Below are 15,420 nucleotides of genomic sequence, written 5' to 3' on the forward strand. Positions count from 1 at the left end.
CAGGAATATAATTAGATTGTTCACATATAGCCAGTACGTAACGATTTATCTGTAGAGACGAAGCGTTAGTATTCGAATGAATTTCGATTGAGGAGTGTACAGAACATTTATTACTTACAATTAGTCAGAATGTTTAGCATTAGGTGTTTAATTTGACCTCAAGGACTGAGGGGAAATTTTTATTATAAGACACGCGACTTTCTATCAATTCGCTGTGTATAGGATAGAGTCAAATCCAATCCCCAAAAAAGCAACCGGCTGATCTCTTCGGGGCAGACAGTCGTCATCTTAATTCGATCCTATAACCGCACTACTTTAACTTATTAAAGCCTATTTAAACCCTAATTAACCATATAAAAACCCACGTATTTCAAAAGTTATATTAATTAGACGGTAGGCGATAAAAAGTGATGTAGCCGCAGAAGGCGAGGGAAAGTGGAACCACGGAGAACCTTCGACAGGTGACGACCGCTGCTCTGTCACCTGACAGACCAATAGGATTTATTCGCTAGAAAGCTGTGGCGCATGTGTGTTGATACTTGACATATATGGAGTATTTTGAGTAAATACAAAAGGCTTAGTAGAGATATATTAATTAGTTTGGCCGAAGAACAAAATTGTCAATATTAACAAGCTTGGATTACATCGTCCCGCACATATGATATGAAATTCATATATACCACGACTCATAAAACTGTTTAAAGACAGTAGAAAAGTAATTTATACTAATATTGTAAAGCTGAAAAGTTGTTTGTTTAAACGTGTTAATCTGAAAAGCTAATCATACTGGTTCGATATGAAAAACTATGTTCGATGTAACCATTTACCAAGTAAGGCTATATGGGATATTTTTTCTCAAATTAACGCGTGTATAACCGCGGGGCACAACCAGTGTTCAATATAAATTGGTCCTTGTAAAATCAGTTTATCTACTCAAAAAAAAAAAAATGTTTGTCCAGTATTGACTACAATTTAAACAATATTGATTAATCATGATATAATTTCTATGTCAAGTTTATAAATAAACATGCAAATAGATATCGATCCTAATCGTTGAATCAAAAACCGTAGAGAGTAAAGTGATGGTTAGAGACGAGTGGTTGATAGTAGCTGATAAGCGATTTAACGGGAAAACCAACCGCTGTCACTCGGACGCACCGTTACCTACGTTACACGTTACACGAGTCTGCGTACGAACTGAACAGGACACCAGTTTTAAGTGCTGTACTTCCGATTAAAGCAAGAAGCGCTCATATTAAGAATACGAGTTGCGTAATAATGGGCTATATTAATTATTGTTATATATGTTCTTCCTTCACAAAGCCATACCTTCGGTCACCAACCCGCCTGTTCGGCGTGTGACTATGGGCAACACATATGAGTTCACGCATTTTTGGCGCGAACTTGTGGAGGCCTATGTCCAGCTGTGGACTGCAATAGGCTGGAATGATGATGATGATGAATGATGTTCCTCCTTGCACTTATTAATACAGTAATAACGTTTGTGTGTAAAGACGGACTTGCCTCTAGTAGAGATCTCTTCCAGTCAACTTGCTTGTAATGCAAAATTGTCATGTCAATCAAAAAGTGTTATCAATTAAACTATACAAAACGAGCTAAGGACACTCACTTTAAGAGCTTATTAGTTGGAAAAAGTGTAAAATTTACTATGTTGTTTTTTATTTTAGATTTTTATGAGTTGTGACGATAGTGTTTATAAACTGACGCACGAGGAAAATTAAACGCAATCTAGTGGATTGTTTTCTATATTAGTGCTAATTTTAATATTATTTTCGCTTAGCTAATTATAGCGGTGATGTCAAACTACTGACTCTTCGTAACAATGTGACAATTTTCCTGCCTGCAAATTTAAACAAAGCATTTGTAATTTCAATACGACAATCCTGTATGACGTCTGTTTTTTTATGTAGATGAACTTCCTCGCAAATTCTGAATAACAACGTTCTATCCCAGATACAAACTTTTGTATAATTTTTTCCTCCTCAGTTCGAAATAATTTTATTCCTCAATTTTCCAGCCGAGGTTGCCCTTTTAACGTCTCAGTGATTTTTTCGATACAACTCTATTTATATACAATATAAGGTATATACAATATAAGGTATATACGATAAAGGTTATTTTATATATAGCGTGTGACCGGTAAAGTGGAAGCGATGTGTACACCTAGATCCTTACACGTGGACCTTTCTAAAAGTATTTTCATTTTTTTAAATTATTTTATTTGCGTGAACGGCACCTCTTTTCCGGCACTCCCATGTCACCATTTTTACTACCTTTTTAAGTTCTTTTTTATTATTAACCGACTTCAAAAAAGGAGGAGGCTACAATTCGACCGTATGTATATACATATTATGTATGTTCGGGGATAACTTCGTTATTGTTTATGAATCGATTTTGATAATTCTTTTTTTGTTTGAAAGGAGATATCCCAAGATCTGATGATGGAATCGCAGAGAAATCGAGGGAAACCCTCGAAAATCGTAGTGACGACTAGTAAATTTGTTAATTTTTTTTTTGTCTATTTACGTTGTATTACTTGTCGATGTAATTGAAGTCGGTTTTTTTTTTTACATTTGCGAGCAAACACAATTGTTATGATTATTATCGTTATTCACCTTTGTCGATTTACATGTGTTGAGTAGTAATATAATTGAATTTGTAAATGACTCAAATAACTCTGCGGGGAAAACCATATCTTATCAAAGTAAATTATAGACATCCGTGGCTTCGAGTGAAAGCGTCTTATCAGTTAATATTTAGAATTGAATTACCAACAGTTTAAATCATATAAAAGATAATAATATTCAAATTACGTGTGACACGTATTTTGTCCTTTAGCTTCGATTCTCTCTTCACAAAGACTCTGGTGTAGTGGTGCAAGTAGTCGCCTAAAACACCGACGGTTCGCGGGTTCGAATCCAGCTCGGGATGGATATTTGTATTTGTAAAAATATACCTTTCCGGTTTGGGTGTCTGTCCTTGTGGTTCTCCCCACCGTGTGTTCCGTGGTCGTTATCATAAATACCTGATAACAATCGTTACTCATAATAGATAACATGTTTGCCAACCAGCGTGGTGGATTAAGCTCCACCAATCCTTTTCCTACGTGGAGAAAGAGGCCTATGCCCAGCTGTGGGACGATACAGGCTGAATGCAGATTTCCGAACCACCAAATTAAAACAGTAGTTCGATTTCTGGTTACAATCAAATAAATGACGATACGTTTGCTTAGCGCAACGGCCACAGCGCTAACTTATGGCTGTTGTGCTGGCGGTTGCGGGGTAATAAATAATGCGTATATACTTGACAATTTTTTCGTTTACCTGTCTCGTATCACTTTGTAATACTTTGTATTACTCAGTGTCGATATAATTTAAGTCGGTTTTTGAAATAAAAACTTCTTTTGGCGCACCGCACCCACATTTTTGCGTAGGTAGTAAGTTGAGCTGATCCGTCACGCTCTGAGGTGAAAGGCTCGATCGGGTGAACTCGGGACTTATTGCGTTATTGCTTGATTGCGATTGTCAATGAAGTTTTCACTTCTGCCGTGCGGTCTTAAGCACTTTTTTTTCGTTGCAAGAAAACCCAGACACCGCGTTGGCGCAACGGTCACAGCCATGGATTGTGCCGGTTGCGCTGGCGGTTGCGGGTTCGATCCCCGCACATGACAAACATTTGTATTGGCCATACAGGAGTTCTTGCAGTCCTTGTGGGTTTCCCCACCGTGCATCGGAGAGAACGTTAAGCCGTCGGTCCCGGTTGTTATTATGTACACCTGATAGCGATCGTTACTCACAGTAGGGAATATATCCGCCAACCCGCATTGGAGCAGCGTGGTGGATTAAGCTCTGATCCTTCTCCTACACGAGGAAAGAGGTCTATGCCCAGTAGTGGGATATTACAGGCTGAAGCGTAAGAAAACCCAATAATTCTATGTATTTATGTATAATTGTTACATATATGTTGATGAATAATGTAACATTTTGTATCTTATCTGTAATAGTATGGTTGTTAAGATTAAATTCGTATAAAAAGAACGTTTGAAAATATTTACAAGAAGTGTGATAAACTTGACATAATGACCGTGTCTATAATATTATTGCCAAAATTATCAGTATTATATATTATTTGTCTTTAAGTTTTCTTGTAAGTTTGTAAAATATCGTAATAAATGTAATTATTTATTGATATAAATATTTTATATCCTAAAGCTTCTTATATGAGTTCGTTCGAGTGTTGTTTCTTTATCATGTCTACTTTAACTTTTTAGGCCAAAGCAAATAAACGCGCAATACTATCGGAACAAATTAATTAATTACTACTTAGATGGAACAGTCCTTAACCACGCCGTGGCAACTTGTAAATAAAACAACACTCAGCAAATTATTGTAAGCATTTTTGTAAAATCTGTAACAGTGTATGTTTTGTAAGTTGTCCTAAAATAAATAAAATAAATAAATAAACAATAAATCTTGATATTTGCACCAGTAGCCTATAAACTAGTAATATTGCTTATTTCATATTATCACTTAATTAATTTGTTTTAGTTTCAATATTATTTTGATAATACAATCAAAGTTATGTGCATTATCATTCACACAGTGCACCGTTGAGCTGTTCGCCTTTGTTGCATTGTCATCAGAATACCAAACCAATTAAAATATAACGCGTTGAAATCAAATCACTTAATTTTTTGTATAAACAAATAACAAAGTTGTTGTTCTTTACAGGATACTGTGTTTTCATAGTCTGTCATCTATAAAATTAGTGCAAAGTTTAATGTTGTTTTACATTTTTTTTACATCGACTTACTGTTTACTTGAGTTTTAAGGTCTCACGCTGTCTAGACGGCTTATTGTCAAGGCTCTTAATCTATTGCAGGCCCTGGTGCGGTTATCACCATAATATTATTCTAGTTAAAGTTACACGTTTGTGTAAAAATTATAATATGATAGAATAAAATGGACTGCGTTATAATATTACGACTATGATAATAATTATTTTATGTTCTTAATAAAAATAATAGGTTACAATTACTGGGTTATTTTGCTACTGGAGTTCGACGTATAAAAATAATCTGTCACGTTACAGTCACTTTTCTATTTCTCTTCCGCGTGTCCGCCGCCTCTAATTGCCTAACTGGCTGCAGCCCGCTCGGCTAATGAAATATTCAGAACGGCTGATGTCCTTCCCCGGTGGACGGACGCGCGCCAGTTACTCGCTGCCCGTTACCTACATACGTCAGCTAAGCTAGCCATAGACTACTCTAGACTATAGTCACTACATTCTGCAGAGAAGAATCGACAAGACTCTCCGCAGTTACTCTTTTAAAAATAAATATATATAAACTGTGTTTTAGTACAAAATTTGTAATATCTTGCATGAAATACAGCAAATATACACTAAGTCCACACATCTTTGTCGTCTATGTAATCCTGCACCGAATAATAAGCTTTATCTATTAATTCCTTTTTAATAAACACTTTAAATTTATGTTGAGACAATTGCAAAATCGTTTACAGGACTTTATTATACATGCGAATATATACACAACCCAGACAGGAGACGTTTACTTTGCGCAGTCGGAAACTTGGAGTTACAATTTTGTTGTTCCTTCTCGGGTTTATATTGCGATTATTACTATTTATATAAAAACAATTGATATTCTTGTGAATATTCATAATATCGTTATTAATATTTTAGGACGCAATTGTTAATACTACTACTACTACTACCTTTTGAAAAAGCAATTCGCAGGGAGACTCGAGCTCCAAGATCGTAAACGCCGCGAGCCCTTTTTTGCAAAATAAATACAGTCTCAATATCTGTAGCATTAGACCGCATTAACAGAACGTAAGACATAACATTATGGAAATAGCTAAAAAACGCGCAGTAGCAACGTTGGTCAGTTGTCGTACTTTTCTAACTGCGAATGCTGCGAAGCTGAGTCTACGATTCAAGGACGAATTTATATATTATTATTTATATTTTTATATTTTTTAAATTTATTTCTAAGAAAACTGTAAATTTGTTTCTAAATTATAATTCGGATGCTTAACATTAGCAACGCAAACACAATGCATTTGTTTTTCCGGACGTTTAAAACAAAGTTTTTTTTTAAATTCGCGATAAATCAAACGTGTCTACTATAACCACAAATAACTAAATGTATAATAACCCTTAGAGCAGAAAGCAATTTCGATTTGCGAACTGCGTCAACGAGCCAGTTTTAGTATATCATTTAAATTTATTAAGTCACCTCTGCTCTAGTCTTATAAATGATATCAGACGCCGTCTTACAAGTTAAAATAACTTTAGAACAGTGAACCGATTTAATTTAAATAAAAACGTACTGACTCAAGGTCATGCGTTATGATTATATTGCAGATTTTTTTTTTTTACATACACAGTATTGTAATGCGATGTACGTATATTTATATAAACAGATGGAGTTGCCTAAAATTTCTAGGCAATATGTTATTTTCACTCAATTTTATGATGTACATCGCGATAATCAACTCAACCAATCGTATTGTACAACTTTTACCGACTTCAAATTCGCCTGTATTTTTTTATCTATGTTCCTCGTACCTCATAACTTCCTACTGAGGGGATCGATTTCGGCGATTATTTTTTTAATCGAATTGTGGTGCTAGTCATATGGTCCCGTTTAAATTTAATCAATCAAGATCTTACAAGTGCTTTTGTTTTATCTTTAATTATGCGTGTTTACTTGACTGTTTTTTTTGTCGACCTACTTTATATTATGGGCATGTAAGTGACGCAATTATATTAGCACCTGTTCGCTTACTTTAAATATAACGTTTTAATTATTTCTATCATATTAATTACTTTCATCTATTATTATCTATTCTATCATTTAATTAGTCACGCCCACAAGGTCTCAACAGCAGACCCCACGAGGTTTAAATACCGAAACTTAAAATATTTCATTTTAATAATTGAGTCAAAAATTTTCTAAAAATCTTAACAAATACTATAAGGTATCATCAAAAATACATCATATATGACTACTCGTATAATATAGCTACCATTTCTCCTTATCCTATATATCTTTTTAGGATTTACTATAAAATACAACCAGGTATAATATTGTTGTTGTTATTCTTGTAATAAGATGGTATGCTAGATATTCGTGACTAATATTCGGCGTCGCCGTAAATCAGTGCCGGGGAAGCGAGGGTGGCTCCGAATTAAGACAGGTTATTAAAATAATCCTATTAAGGTAATAACTTCTCGTATATCTTTTTAGAGCGACCTCGCTTAAAACTGTGTAATCTCATAACGTTCTTTGTTATTAAAGTGGCACATTTGTCAGGTAGAGGTGGGAGTGAGGATGTGCTCCACCTCAACCCACTAGGAAATTCCCCCTTCCCATAAAGCTTGATCCAAAATAAGGTAAGTTTTAGTTACCTGATATAAATCGTTCAACTAGCCTTGGTACGTGGTTGTGTCTGTGTGCCTGTTATTGTATCGAGCTGCTCTTGCGTTTGTGTTACTTATGAGTGATGTACAGTAAACATCACCGCTACTCTCTGTTATTAACAGCTAATGCTTTGTCTCTCTTATAGCTATATATACAACAGCCCACATAAAAACGGGCTAGGTCTTTACAAGCCTAAGTAACAATATTTTGTTAATTTATTTTATGCTGCAATTAAGCCGAAAAATGACTATACTTAGGATACACATCTGAGATAGGAAACAGTAGGAAACATCCTGTTCAATCTGGAGCAGCCTGGCTGGGAAAGTACCTCGACCTTGCCGAAGATCATGCTAAGGTGATCATAGTAAGGTGATCAGAGCTCCTGGCGGATTGAGGGTAGGGTCGGTAACAAGCTTGCGATACTTCTGGTGTTGCAGGCGTCTATAAGCCCTAGTTGTATAAAAAAAACACAGTCATATAAGGGTGCAATTGTCACAACCATCTGATTGTCACAACCTATGTACATTTCTATATCTAAAAAGTAGAATTCATAAAATGGTAGTCGAATTTTCCCACACTACCTCTTAGGGTTACTGTTCTTCCTTATCTTCCTTATCCGTCATGTACTTCGTAAAGACCGGACTGACCAAATTATATTAGTCTCGCCTCTGTAGTGTAGGCTCGGCGGTAATGAAAGCAATTAGTAGGATTAATTTTATGTAGAGGCGTGACGTGTAACGTAGCTTTTGATAGTAATTAGTAGTAAAATAATTATTATAATCTGTTAAGGAGTTTCAAACTTTATCTCATTTTTTTTATTGAGTTTCTGATATAATTTCTAAGATAAAAGTAGGTATCTCATATTATATCATTACCTATACCTACCTATGTATATACCAGTAATAATCCGTAGTTTCGAAGACTTATTACAAATTTATTTATTACCAGCTACCAGCCCGTATCTGTCAAAAGTTAATAGTAAAAATTATTTGTTCTTTAATTTTTTTTTTTAGTATTGAAACCTTCCCTTTTTCCGGGCCTTAGGTAACAGTCAAAAAAAAATTTAGCCTAAGTGGTCGAGCCATTGTCGAGTTCATTCATTAGCAACATTCATTTTTATTTATATAGATTTTCTGTGTGAGGAAAGTAAAAGTAAAACTTAAGTTAGCAAATGTCAAGTTTGAGGTCACGTCGGTGACTGTTTGCAATGCTGTGGCTACCTCTTGTGACAGCTCACCACGAGAGAGGCGTCGTGTTCACGACCTTCGCTGATACAGCTCATGTTTAGATCGTGATTGTTACAGTAGACTTAATCGCGGTCCTCTCACTTGATAATGTTTTTATATCTCTCTGCTGTTATCATATTTGATAAATAAGCCAATTGTCTTTTATTTTTTGAATATTAATGTTTATTTATATGTATGTATCTTAAACATTTCTTAATATAATATCAAAAATTGACCGATCCAGCGGGGATCGAACCCGCGTCTCCGACTGACCGTGTCGGCGCTCTAGCCAATTTAAGCTATGGAACGATGTACCCGCTAGATCGAAATTTGTATGTATCTTTTTATTATTTGTAAAGAAGTAAAACTTCTCTACGCACGCATGACTTTAGGGGAGTAAGCTGGAAAATGCGTGACAAGAGTTTTACAAAAAGTGTGATCGTGTGAGGCGAACGGAAGTTGAGAGGGCAGATAATAGTTAGTGAAGATAGAAGAGAGGGAGAGAGTTACGTTTCGTAAGCTTTACTTCAGCCGTGTGGTCTAAAGCACGCTCGTTTTTCTTGTGTTCTGCACTTCTATGACTGATCTATGTTGCTTTGTTTAAAAATTCGTAAGATTGTCTGGAAGATCTCGCAACGGAGCAATATTGTCGATCTTATTATCCCTTAAATAAAATGAACATTTCATAACTCCCATAGAAGAATATCGTTAAAATATTAAAACCGCTTAAGTTACAAGAGCAGTTTTGCAAGCAGTTTACTAAGCGCTCTGTCAGCTAGTTCGCCTTCTATATCACAGTGGAGCGTGGCTGCAGGAGCGTCCGGCCACACGTGTCGGTGGCAAGTAATACCGCCAGCTAGGTACCGGGTACGCTCCTGGCAGACAGGAGGCGGCGGGCGCTATCGATCCGCTGCACTCTCACAAAGGGCTGCTGCTCAGCCCCTCCCCTCCCCAGGGCCGCCCCTCCCCCCGCAGACACCGCCCCGCGACCCGCTCCGCGCATCTAACGGCGGTGCATGTCAACATCCCGACGAATTATTTTTATATTGGAGATTTTAATATCTCGCACTGCGATCGATGTGCACGTGTAGCTGTGACCAATATTTTATACATTAAAAACAAAAGATATTAAAACTTTGATTGAATACTCGCTTGTTGGCAACCCGGTAGGAACTAACAATGTTCAGAAACGGAGGAACCTTCAGCGAGTTTAAATAAAGTTAAAATTGCAAGCAAAATTAATAAAAACAAAACTAAAAATTTAATACGAAAACAAATAGACTGGGTATTATTTTATTAAATGATAAATGTTATAAAGCCCTAAGTGAAGACATTGATATTTAGAAATCAACAAAAATAACCGCTGTGGTTGCCATCCACGACGGTCGTGGGCGTGATAAATGTATCATTATATTTAGTATTTGCTCTTTTCAAGATCTGAAGTCTAGTCGTTTCAATAATACTATAAACAAAAGCTAATATTTATTAACTATTAATAGAAATTATTCCCATTAAAATTAAGACAGAGGTTATACCTATATTATAAAAGCACTAACGTAAAGAATAGTCATAATACTTGCTACGAAACATTGACTACAACCATTTTCTAAATAATACACGAATAATAAGGAACCGGATGCTTATTAATAAAAGTGATATTGAAGAATTTTAATTTAAATTCAAGAACCAAGGTAATAATTGGAAAACAAAGGCAGTTCAGTTTAACATTATTGAGTCACTACCGTCCTCAATGAACACGAGAGCCTTATGATGAGTTCAAATAATATTATTTATGATTAAAAAAGTTGAAATGACTTATTGCAATTAATTATAATCCAATCGATTAACAATCAGCATGATAATAATATTTTTTTTAAAATAACGCCTATTTCACGAATCACACTGTAACATCCCACTGCTAGGCACAGGTCTCTTTCCCCATGTAGGAGAAAGATCAGACCTTACTCCCCACGCTGCTCCACTGTCGGTTGGTGGATAAATTCCCTACTATGAGTAACGATCGCTATCAAGTATTAAACATAACAACCGACGGCTTAACGTTCTCTCCGAGGCATCAGTTAATCAAAATGAAATATTTGTATATAATTCATCATTACAGCCTATACAGTCCACTGCTGGACATAGGCCTCCACAAGTTCACGCCACACACAACGTGAACTCATTTGTTTTGCCCATAGTCACCATGCTGGGCAGGCGGTTTTTTTTTCTTTTTTTTTTACAAGTGATATACATCCACGGGCTTATGAACCCGTGTCCTTTTTTATTCTAAAAACTTGCAATTTTTATTTTTATTTTTTTCTATTTCAAGGTAGGCTTTACTCACGGGCAGGCGGGTTGATGACCGCAGGGCTGGTTTTGTCGCACCGAAGACGCTGCTGTCCGTCTTCGGCCTGTGTATTTCAAAGCCAGCAGTTGGATGGTTATCCCGCCACCGGTGGGCTTTTTAAGTTCTGAGGTGGTAGCGGAACTATGTTATCCCTTAGTGGTGTAGTGTTAGTACTGTGTGGCTACGGCACTAAAGAATTTAGCCACCCCCTCTCTTCCCGTGGGTGTCGTAAGAGGCGACTAAGGGATAACAAGGTTCTACAACCACCTTGGAACTTAAGAAGCCGACCGATGGCGGGATAACCATCCAACTGCTGGCTTTGAAATACACAGGCCGAAGACGGGCAGCAGCGTCTTCGGTGCGACAAAGCCAGTACTGCGGTCACCAACCCGCCTGCCCAGCGTGGTGACTATGGGCAAAACACATGAGTTCACGTTATTTTTGGCGTCAACTTGTGGAGGCCTATGTCCAGCAGTGGACTGTATAGGCTGTAATGATGATACATATTAAATATAGACTCTTAATTGTTACTTACCCTCCCTGATCTGCCACAGTCAATAAAAAGACTAATAGAAGGATTTAGTTACTTATTATACTCGAATTCGTCGTCTCCGTGTCGAGTTTCACGACTCGTCGCCGTCGGCGCGTGATAACGAAACAAACGGACGAATAGACTTTCAAATTTATTATTACTTATTAGTAGGGATTACGATTGCGATCCGAACGTAAACAGGCTTTGTATGGGGATTGAGTTTGATTTCATTACGCTTGAACCGTTGACAATGGTTTAGTTATCCTTTCAAAGTATCGATGAATTTTAAATACTTTAGAAATTTGTTTAGCTATATAATAAATACTACATTCAAAGACTATCATTATTAAGATGAAAAACCTTTGCAGAGGTTTGAAAATACACAATATAAATACATTAGCTTAGATCACGATAGGCATCTTTATGGCTTATTCAAAAAAAAACATGAGCTGAGATCGAACTCGTAACCTTTACCGCAAAAGCAGTGCCAATGACCTTTGCTCCAACCACTTTAATTTTTTTAAATTAACAATAAGTCCTAATTACTACATGTCAGATGTCATGTCATGTCAAAAAATTTATTGATACCGTCAGTGATAATAATTGTGTTTACTTACCAACGAAAAAAAAAATCGACATCAACAAGTAATACAACGATGGTAGACAAAAAAAAAAAATCAGTAAATACGCGTTATTAAAGATTGCTCGAAAAGCACTCATCAGATCACGATCTGTAAATGAAACCACATGACACGCACCATCTTTTGATAAAAAAAAAAAAACACCGAAATTGGTCCATCCATAGTCAAAAGTTCTGAACTAATAAAGAAATAAAATACAACTGAATTGAGAACCTCTTTAGAAGTCGTTTATAAAAGTACATTACTGTACGTTTATTCTCGTCTTCTATTTTACCGTTATCGAACTACTGATACTTAAATTCGTTTAATCTCGTATCTCCCGTATGGTCTAGTGGCTAGGATACCTGGCTTTCACCCAGGAGGCTCGGGTTCGATTCCCGGTACGGGAATAACTTTTTATTTTTTATATTTTTTTATTAACAGATATATTTTTTTCTTTAAGTATTTAAATAAAAAATGTATAATGTGTGTATGGATTGTTTTTATCGCGTTTCTCATTTGTTTTTTTTTTTTTTTTGAGTCATCATCTCTTAAAAAAGTTTTTTATTTTATTATTTTTATCATATTCTATAGATGTGGTATAATATTCATTATTTTGAATTATTTTTTTGGAATCCTTACGAATAATCATACAGCGTAACTCTTCAGAGTAAGAGTTGGTCGTTAGAAGCTCATCGTTACGCCCTCAAGACTTCAACTTCAGCCGAATCGACATTGGCTTTATTATTAAAAAAATATATTTTACAACTTGTCTTTAGAGTGTCACAACTCTGAGGGCTGTTGACCTCCGGCCGAAGTTCTACAGACGAGACAGCAAACGTAACGACGTATAATCCTTAGATTTCTCAAGACGAGAGCCCTCCTCGGTCACGAGAGCGACTCACAGCGTTGCGGGGCCACACCTATGTAACACTCGAAGTAAATTATGCTCACTTTAGCGATTAACTTTCAATGTGGGATAGTGTCAGCTTACATACAAAGTTGCCTTTGAATGTGAGCCACGGTTTGAAAGCAGTTTTAGAATTATATATTTCTTTGTAACACTCATTTACTGAACGGATGGATCGCTTCTAGAACGCAAACCCAATATGGTAGAGTGTGAGTGTTCCACCAGCATCGCGCCGTATCGGCCAGGTCCAAACTAGTTTAGTGAATAAATCGATTAGTGCCGACTTATTGATTCGATAACTGTACTCGCTAATGGTTCGCCTTGTTCTGAATTCACGTTAACAGAATCGATCGGAAACGCCGACACGGTTCGACGAGATTTGAACGCTGGTTATGTTTCGTCTGCGTTTCGAACGATACATCTGCTTGATTGAATTTTATATTCAATTAGAAACACAAAGCTGGCACTGGAATAGGTGACGTGGAGGCGATATCAGGTTGGACTTACTCGATTCTAGTAAGTCACCGTTAGAGAATCTTAGGATTTTGACCCCAAATTAGTTTCTCATCTCAACCGTTTGTCGTTATTACATTTTTTATGTCACTCGACTGTGAAGTTGAGGGATGGGATTCTGCTAAGATTTTTATAGATGCTATGCAAATTGCAGACTTTTTTTTCTTATCTATGTCTATATTTACACTTATTTGCTACTTATCATATATGTACACTTATTTCCTAGTTACCATATATGTACACTTATGTTCTACTTACAATGTACACTTAACCTATGTTACTGTTAGTAAGGTTTTTTTTTTCTTATATATATATTATTTTTTATATAGCTATTATTTGTTTATCTATGTATAAGTTATCTATTTCTGTTATTTACTTAAATTTCACTACATAATTATTTATTTATCTATTTATTTATTTTATTTTATAGGTACATCCACAGAATACATATGGAACATTATATATGATTCACTATTACATTATTATCTAATATGTATCCCATCACGGGGTACACAACATTTCACAATATATTAATGCCGTGAAGCAAGTATAATTAAAATTACTTCGCATAAAAAATTAAAAGTAAAGATCCTACTTGTTAATAATAAAATTCATTTAAAAAGGTCATTAATCAAATTTATATAAAAAGTAAAGTTAAGTTAATATTAATAATATTTAAAAGACAGGGCCCGAGATATCTCACGTCTAGGTTTAACACGTTAGGATCTTCGTCCTATTTTGATCTCTCGTCCTCGATGTTAGAAATTAGAAAGTAATTATGTGTATACTTCTGCATAAACAGTATTTAATAAGGAAAAAAAAAACCGTCGGCGTCGGACCACGTCCTAGTTTTACTAGGCAGTCACAGGACTGTTGATCTGTAGTATAATAAGTAGAAAAATCGCCTGTAGTATTATAATGCATGCATGCAACAAAGGCACGGGCATTTTGAGCCCGTGGATCAAAATTTATAAATAAAAAAAAAAATAAAAAAATAAAGAACAGAACGATGGAAAGACCATATAAAGATGAGAAGCACGTGGATTGTCCATGTTCGGCATGATTAGTCTTCTAGCATGGGGTCAAAATGATTTATTCAGTTTAATGTTACATAAAATATGACGTATGGGACACTAGTGTACCGTGAAATGAGGACAATATAATTGGAGTGAAGGAAGAAATAGATCTTTACTGTGATACGAACATAGTTAATGAGTATTATTTTAGTTACCTAACTACAGATTGGACGCGTTCGAATGACCAATACCCAAGTTAATAAAAAGTCGTCCATTGTTATTTAAAAGACGCTGTAACGAGAGCGCACATGTGGATGACGTGCCGGCGCGTGAGTTGTGTTGTATTGTGTAACATAAGTGGGTATGTAACGAACGTATGCGCCAGGTAACGCGCAAGCAGAGCGCGACGGCCAAGGTTGATATGATCGTGCTCGGGGGTGCGCGCCGGATCATAAACATATACCTACATCAGCGCGGTGTAGACAGGTGCGTCAGCTCTGACATTTCAAATGTTAAAGTCTTCAAATTCATATGCACAGTTCATGGCGGAGATTCAGATGTATCATGTAAGATGAGTTACATCGCGTCTTCTTCAATAGCTTCTGCCCTGCTGTTTTTGACCAATTCGTTTTGTTACGGTTATCATATTATCGAATTAAAAAGTTTGCTCTAAAATTAGGTCTTGTATATTAATGTTGGATATTATAAACCTGTAACCTGTTGATGACAGGTTAACGCTGTGGTCGCGGTACTGAGCTGTTGCGCTAGTGTTTACGATTTAGATTTCC

The 15,420-nt window shown here is 36.1% G+C and overlaps 1 protein-coding gene and 1 non-coding gene across 2 annotated transcripts in view; both read left to right on the plus strand.

Moving 5' to 3' along the window:
- The window catches only part of LOC123657175 (prominin-like protein), a 66,894-nt gene that overhangs the window by 24,171 nt on the left and 27,303 nt on the right, over window positions 1–15,420 (plus strand). The gene's annotated exons all lie outside the window — the stretch shown is intronic.
- On the plus strand, window positions 12,532–12,603 carry Trnae-uuc. The gene has a single exon. It is a non-coding gene; the product is annotated as a tRNA-Glu (tRNA).

The sequence above is a fragment of the Melitaea cinxia genome, chromosome 10 (genome assembly GCF_905220565.1).
Source record: "Melitaea cinxia chromosome 10, ilMelCinx1.1, whole genome shotgun sequence".
In the NCBI taxonomy this organism is placed as follows: Eukaryota; Metazoa; Arthropoda; class Insecta; order Lepidoptera; family Nymphalidae; genus Melitaea; species Melitaea cinxia.